This window comes from Apis dorsata, unplaced genomic scaffold (genome assembly GCF_000469605.1).
Source record: "Apis dorsata unplaced genomic scaffold, Apis dorsata 1.3 scaffold_92, whole genome shotgun sequence".
In the NCBI taxonomy this organism is placed as follows: Eukaryota; Metazoa; Arthropoda; class Insecta; order Hymenoptera; family Apidae; genus Apis; species Apis dorsata.
The window spans coordinates 888,598-894,892 of NW_006263390.1; the positions used below are offsets into that span (position 1 = coordinate 888,598).

The 6,295-nt window shown below is 40.5% G+C and overlaps 1 protein-coding gene and 1 long non-coding RNA gene across 2 annotated transcripts in view; one reads left to right on the top strand and one right to left on the bottom strand.

Moving 5' to 3' along the window:
* LOC102675399 overlaps positions 1-6,295 on the bottom strand; it is a 53,892-nt gene that overhangs the window by 11,100 nt on the left and 36,497 nt on the right. The window lies entirely within an intron of this gene.
* Positions 700-3,167, top strand: LOC116185071. Its single transcript, XR_004149820.1, has 2 exons — positions 700-839; positions 2,978-3,167. It is a non-coding gene; the product is annotated as an uncharacterized LOC116185071 (long non-coding RNA).

A 6,295-nucleotide genomic window follows, 5' to 3' on the forward strand; every position in this document is an offset into this window, starting at 1 on the left:
TTTCAAACACTCGGCTTCGGGACGCGATTTCTTTTCCATTCTTTTACCATAGATCGTATATCCCCACCCTTGCCGACTTAATAACCTTTCTTCCTCCTCTTCGATCGTCCTATCCCCTTCCTTGCGTCGCTTTTCAATTCACCATTCTTAAGGAGAATAAAGACGATCGCAGAAGGCAAATCGCGTTATTAGATTTTCCGTTCGATCGAGAAACGAATTTTTAAAATTTTTTAAATAGGGGAACAAAATTTTCGAAACAAATTTTTTTTTTCTTTCTCGTTCAATCCTTTTTTCGATTTTTAAAATTTCTTAAATAGAGGAACAAAATTTTCGAAACAAATTTTTTCTTTCTTTCTCGTTCAATCCTTTTTTCGATTTTCAATTCGAAAGATAAATATGATTAATGTTATTAAATAAAATATTCGAAAAATAAGTTCTTAGATTCTACGTTTTATCTTCGATCGAAACGAAATCTCTAAAATTTTTTAAACGAAGGAGCAAAATTTCGTCGAAGACCAATAGAAACAAACTTTTTTCCCTATAGCTTTTAATATTTTCTAAATAAAGCGACAAAATTTTGTCAAAGATCAATAGAAACAAGCATTTTTTCCCTCCATGCTCAATTCTTCTTTCGAAAAAATTTAATAACGCGATTTTCAATTCGCCAATTCGGGAAAATTAAATTTTTTTTACTTTTTCGATCGAAACTAAGTCTTTAAAATTTCCTAAACAGAGGAGCAGAAAGATTTTTTTTCTCCATGGAAAATAGAAAGAGGGATTGGTTCGATCGAATAGGAAGGAAAAGGAGAAGAGAAAGAGAGAGAGAGAGAGAGAGAGACGTGCGTGGATGGTTCTCCCCCGTAAGCTCGATGGAGGCGCGAGAGGGATCGAAGGGAGTAAAGGGAAAACGACATTCGCAAGGGTGGGTTGACTCGACGTCGGAAGCACAAGGATTCCAGCGAGTGGAAAGGGTGTAGGGGGTGGTGTTAAGCGGCTTACAGTCTGTTACCATGGTAACGCCACACCACTAAGACAGGAAGAGGCTGAATTCAACCCGCTACAGTCCCACTGTGACCCTTCTCCTCCTTCTACATTCTATATCCACTCATCGTGCATCCTGCGGAGGAACGAGGGAGAAAACGACGTGCAGAGCACGATACCAAACAGCCACGGATTACGCCACTGACTCTGTTCCTTCATGTTTCCAAAATATTTTCACCAACGAGCTTGTCCATCGTCTCAAATCGAAAATGGTCTCGGTTCGTTAATCTTTTAAGGCTTTGCCCTATTTTTTAATCATCGCTTAACATGATCCTTCACTCCATACGAAAATAATTGAAAGTCGAAAGTTCGAATAATGTTTTCAAATAAGTGCAGTAAATTAAATTTTGGATATGCAGTAAGTAGAGTTGCGTATAATTCTGTAATTTTTCGGGTTTTATTTAACTGATTATAATTTAAAGATAATAAATTTAAATTATTATTGTTAAGTTATTTTTTTTTTCAATTCGATAAAACGTAGAAAAAAAAAGTTGAATAATCATTTCCAAATATTATATTATTTTATACGAGAAAAATTCTCGAATACGAGATTTCTTATAATGCGTGTTAATTATATGATTGAAACAAAATTTTTGGAATTGCGAGGATTTCTTAAATCGTTGAATTTAAATATAATATTTTTCATTTTTGGGAATAAACGCTTTTTAAAATAGTACATTGACCTCGAATATTATTTATGCAGATTTGCGACAACAATTTAAAAAAATAAAATAATGATCAACTTAAGGTAACGTACAAATTTATAAATATCGAAAATTAATAAATTATCCAGACTAAATTTATAAAGGATCGATCGTTATATGTTTTCGCGGAGAATCGATGTAACGCTACAGCCCTGCTTTTTATGCTTTATTTTAAAAATCGTTCTGTGAAAAATAATTGATGATTTTCAGCGAAATCGAAAATCACAAGTTTGAATCAAAAATTCGCGTCGATGAATCAGACTCTTTCTATTACACTTGTTCGTTGGAAACATTTCAAAATTCGAACCACGTAAACATCCAAGTAATTAATTTATTTCCAAGAAGGAAAAAATGGAAAAGGAATGATATGCAATTTTTGGATCATTTTCCTCTGATAGTAGACGAGGGGGAATACGCAATATTTTTTTTTCTTCTCGGTCGAAAGACGATAAACAACAGGTGGGAACATTGTCGTTTTATCACACCGTGAAAATCGTGGGGCGTATGAAGTAACAGAGGGAAATATTTGTTTTATAAATGCGTAGAACAAAATTCAGACGCATAGAAATCCTCTTTCTCTCGCGATAACCATCGATTTTCAGTTGCCGATAAACAAACCGTGACAAGCAGAGCGTGGAAGTACGAGGAGACTTGTTAATTTCTCTCAACGTTTCTTTCTTCTCAATTTAATGTTTTCAAAGAAAAGAAACTTCGAATATACAAAATGAAAAAAACATTAGATATTACATTAATTTTAATTAAGGAGAACGTGTGGCTTTCGAATCTTCGTCTGTTTGAGAGAATATCTTATAATAAAAATCAACTGAATATTTTCTCTCCTTTTCTCTCTTTCAGCCGACAAACTTTCGACCGGTTTACGTTCGCCCGTTTTCACCGAATCCAAGAATAATTTCCAAAATTTCGCGACGAGTGAACCGATCGTTACGTTTTTATCAATAAATCGAACGTGGAATATCGATGGAAAGAACAAGGGAATAAAGAAATGAGTGGGCGAAATTTCCAAAGAGTTCGAAATTAAAATTCGAACGAGGCATATAAGCGTACACACGTGCACGACTTTACGTTCCATTCGAATATCACTGGCGTCGTAAATTCCGAGCAATACGCACGCATTACACCGACGTCGAGTTTCTCGTATTCGATGCACAGGAATACGCGCATATGTATAAGGGGAATGGAAGTGGAAGGGAAAAAAGAGAACGCATCGAAAGAGAGAGGGAGAGCACGGTAACCGAGCAAACCGCTCGATATTAAAACGCTGGAAAGGAAAAAAACCACGATCTGTCGTCTTACCTAAGGGATAAATTCCGTTTTCCCCGTGCTCGTTTTCTCGAAATTTTCTTCGCCGCGTGGAAACACTTTCGTTGCTTCTTTGGGGTCGAAAGGCAACGAGGGTAGAAAAAAAAAAAAAAAGAGAAGAAAGGGGAAGAGAGGAGCAGGTAACCACCGACGGGCTTCGTGTCAGATCGTGGTTGACCTTTTCCCGCTCCTGACTCCTCGTTTCCCTTCTGGTTCGGTCGCGGGAAGCCAAGTTCCGCGTGAAAAATCAATGGCGGAAGGACCGTCGCGACAAATTATGGAGAAGGGAAACGACTTTTGTAGCGAACACCGAAACGAAACGAGAATGGAAAAACCATGGGTCGTCGAGAAAATGTACGAAGCTAAATATGAACGAGGTTAAAAAGAGAGAGAGAGAAAAAGAAAAGGAAATACGGTTGGAATAATTCAATTTTTGATAGATCAAGTATCGTTGAAAGAAAAAAAACATCGCGCGTACACTGAGAGATGGCGCAGAGATCTTTCGCTACGATTATCCCCACTCTTAATGCTTTTGGACACTACGCGTTTAGTTCTTCACATTACACGCTATAGGAGATATTCTCTTGGATATTGAAAATCATGAATTGATGAATTATAAGATGTAACTATTTTCAATTACGAAATCAAAAGAGAGATTGTATTTCGTCGTTTCGTCGGTAGATCTTATCGCTATCTTTTTTTGTCGCACAATCGGATTAGTGTCTGTGTTGACAAATAGCACACGCTAGAAGCAAAATATGCGAAAATAAGCGTTTCGCTTTGACCACTTTGAATCAACATTCCTTACGCAGGATTTTTTTCCAGCAGTGAACAGCAGTAGGTTTTACTATTGCTTTGCTCGAGTTAGAAAGCACCGTTCCCTTTTGTTCGTGAACGGTGCTTTGTGCGGTTGCGAACAATCGACAACGAAGGTAGTCGTTCATTCATCCCCCACCACAACTCCATTTCTCTTGAACAGAAACCGCTGATCCACCATCCCTCCTGTATTTTTGTGTTGCTGTGAGGCGCGTGTAAATTGCAGCTTTTACAAAGGGTTGCCACACGCAGTTAGATCAACATCTGTCGCATGACCGGTACGAATGGGCATCGATTCCCCCCCTCCCTCCTTCCCGCTCGCGTGAAATCGAGGTCGGAGGGACGCAGCGTCATCAAACTACCTGTGTTACCGATCGGTTTGTTACCGACTCCCGAAAATAATACGCACCTCTTTATCCACCCGGTCAAATCAATTTTTTTTGGAAGTTGCACAATTGATTCATCGATCGTACATTCATTTCGATTCTATTGTATTTTCACCGTCACGATATCGATAACGTTGACAAAAATGTATCGAATAAACGTTAACCATTTTACCTCTGCACCCTGTTTCGATTAAAGCATTCGATCGTTCGCATTTCAGTTTCGTGGAACGATATCGGTGTAAAATCGGCGCGATATCGGCCGCGTTTTCACGCGAGAACAATCGGTCGTTTCCAATATATTTCGAAGAAGGGAAAAAAAGAATTGGTAAAATTTTCGTACCCGAATAACCGAACGAGCTGGAAATTCGGCCCACCCTTACGAGTCCCTTGACATTTTGCCAAGCACCCCCATTGAATCACCATATAAACGACTCGGGGGCTCGCGAGCTCGACCACCCCTGATCCGCCCTAACCTCAAATATACGTTTCATTTTAGTACGGTCGTACCGTACCACTCTAACCCATGATCATGGGCGTCGAACTTCTATTCTCTCTATTCTTTCCACGCACCTCGCCAAAGACAAAGACGTGTCGGATTCGTCGAACGAGAATTATTACGATATATACGATCGTACAATTTAAGCTACGTAAACGAACGAAAAGCGTTGAAAGAAAGAAAAAAAAAAAGAGAGAGAGAGAAATGGAGGAAAGAAAATATAATTTTCTCTTTAAACTCATGGAACGATGTTGCTTCCATAATTTTCTCGTAATTTTTATCCCACGAACGTTTTTCGATAAATCGAAAGCGTTGACTCGACGCCGGAAGAATCAAGATTCTATAGAAGATTGGAAACGTGAGGAGGAGGAGGAAGAGAGAGAGAGAAAAAAAAAAAAATGGAAGCGGCGCCAATGCGATGCGATCTGTTCACCCTCGATGATGGCGAGAGCGCGGTAGGTAATCCCAAGGGTGCCTCTGAGATTTCGCGTCGCCGCAATTCGTTCCTTCTTTCCTTCCTTCGCTCTTTCGAATTTTCATATTAATTCGTGAAAATCGAATTGACGAAAATCCATTGATCGATTCGATCATCCGTTTTTGATTCGCGATACTCTTCTAAAAAAACTCTTCAAAAAAATCCTCGCTTATTATCGAAAATTAAAAAATTAAAAAAAAAAAGAAAGAAATAGAAATTTAACCAGATTTCTTTCACTACAGAGAAAGACGTTCGAATCGTTGAAACGAAAACGAGAGACGTAGTAGCAGCGATCGCTTTCCTTCGTTCGTTCGAACGGTGTCAAACGTTTGTCCCCGACCCGCATAGCGTCGCTCGAGTGACAAACCTCCTCCTCCTCCCCCCTCTCCTCTTCCTCGTTGGCCACAGCGTGCATCGACGACACTACCACACCCTACCGGCCGCTCGTTGTCGAATAAATTCCCCGAGGTAAATAGTAAAATGAAATCTGCACCGGCACTCGGCCGCCGTGAAAACACAGCCCCTCATTAATTCCGACCGCCGCTATAAAACCCCAGAACAGCGGAACACATCGAGTGTAGACTAGTCTCCACCACCAACCCTTTTCATCCTATCTCTCCCTCTCTCCCTCTCTCTTTCCCCCTCCCTCCCGCTCCGCACCCACCTTCCCTTTTTCCACGGCCACCAGTGGCAATACGGTGAGAGGAGAGAACCGTGCTATACAACCACCCTCGACCACGTATAAAAGCCACGTATTCAATTACCCGGCATCGACCGGTCGAATAACGAATGTGCACGCCATGGAAAATATTCTCCGTCTGTTTTTGCGCGTATACACCAGTGTTAAAGCCCGTGCCACTGCCCCTTTCCTTCGCCACTGCCAATCGCGCGCCGATCTCTCTCGCGAGATTTCCACTCTCTCCGCCGAATGGCGGAGGCACGGACCGCAAACCGTCCGCAAGATATTTACCAAGATGTCATGAGAGAGAGAGATGGAGAGAGAGAGCGAGAGCGAGAGAGAGAGAGAGAGAGAGAGAGAGAGAGAGAGAGAGAGAGA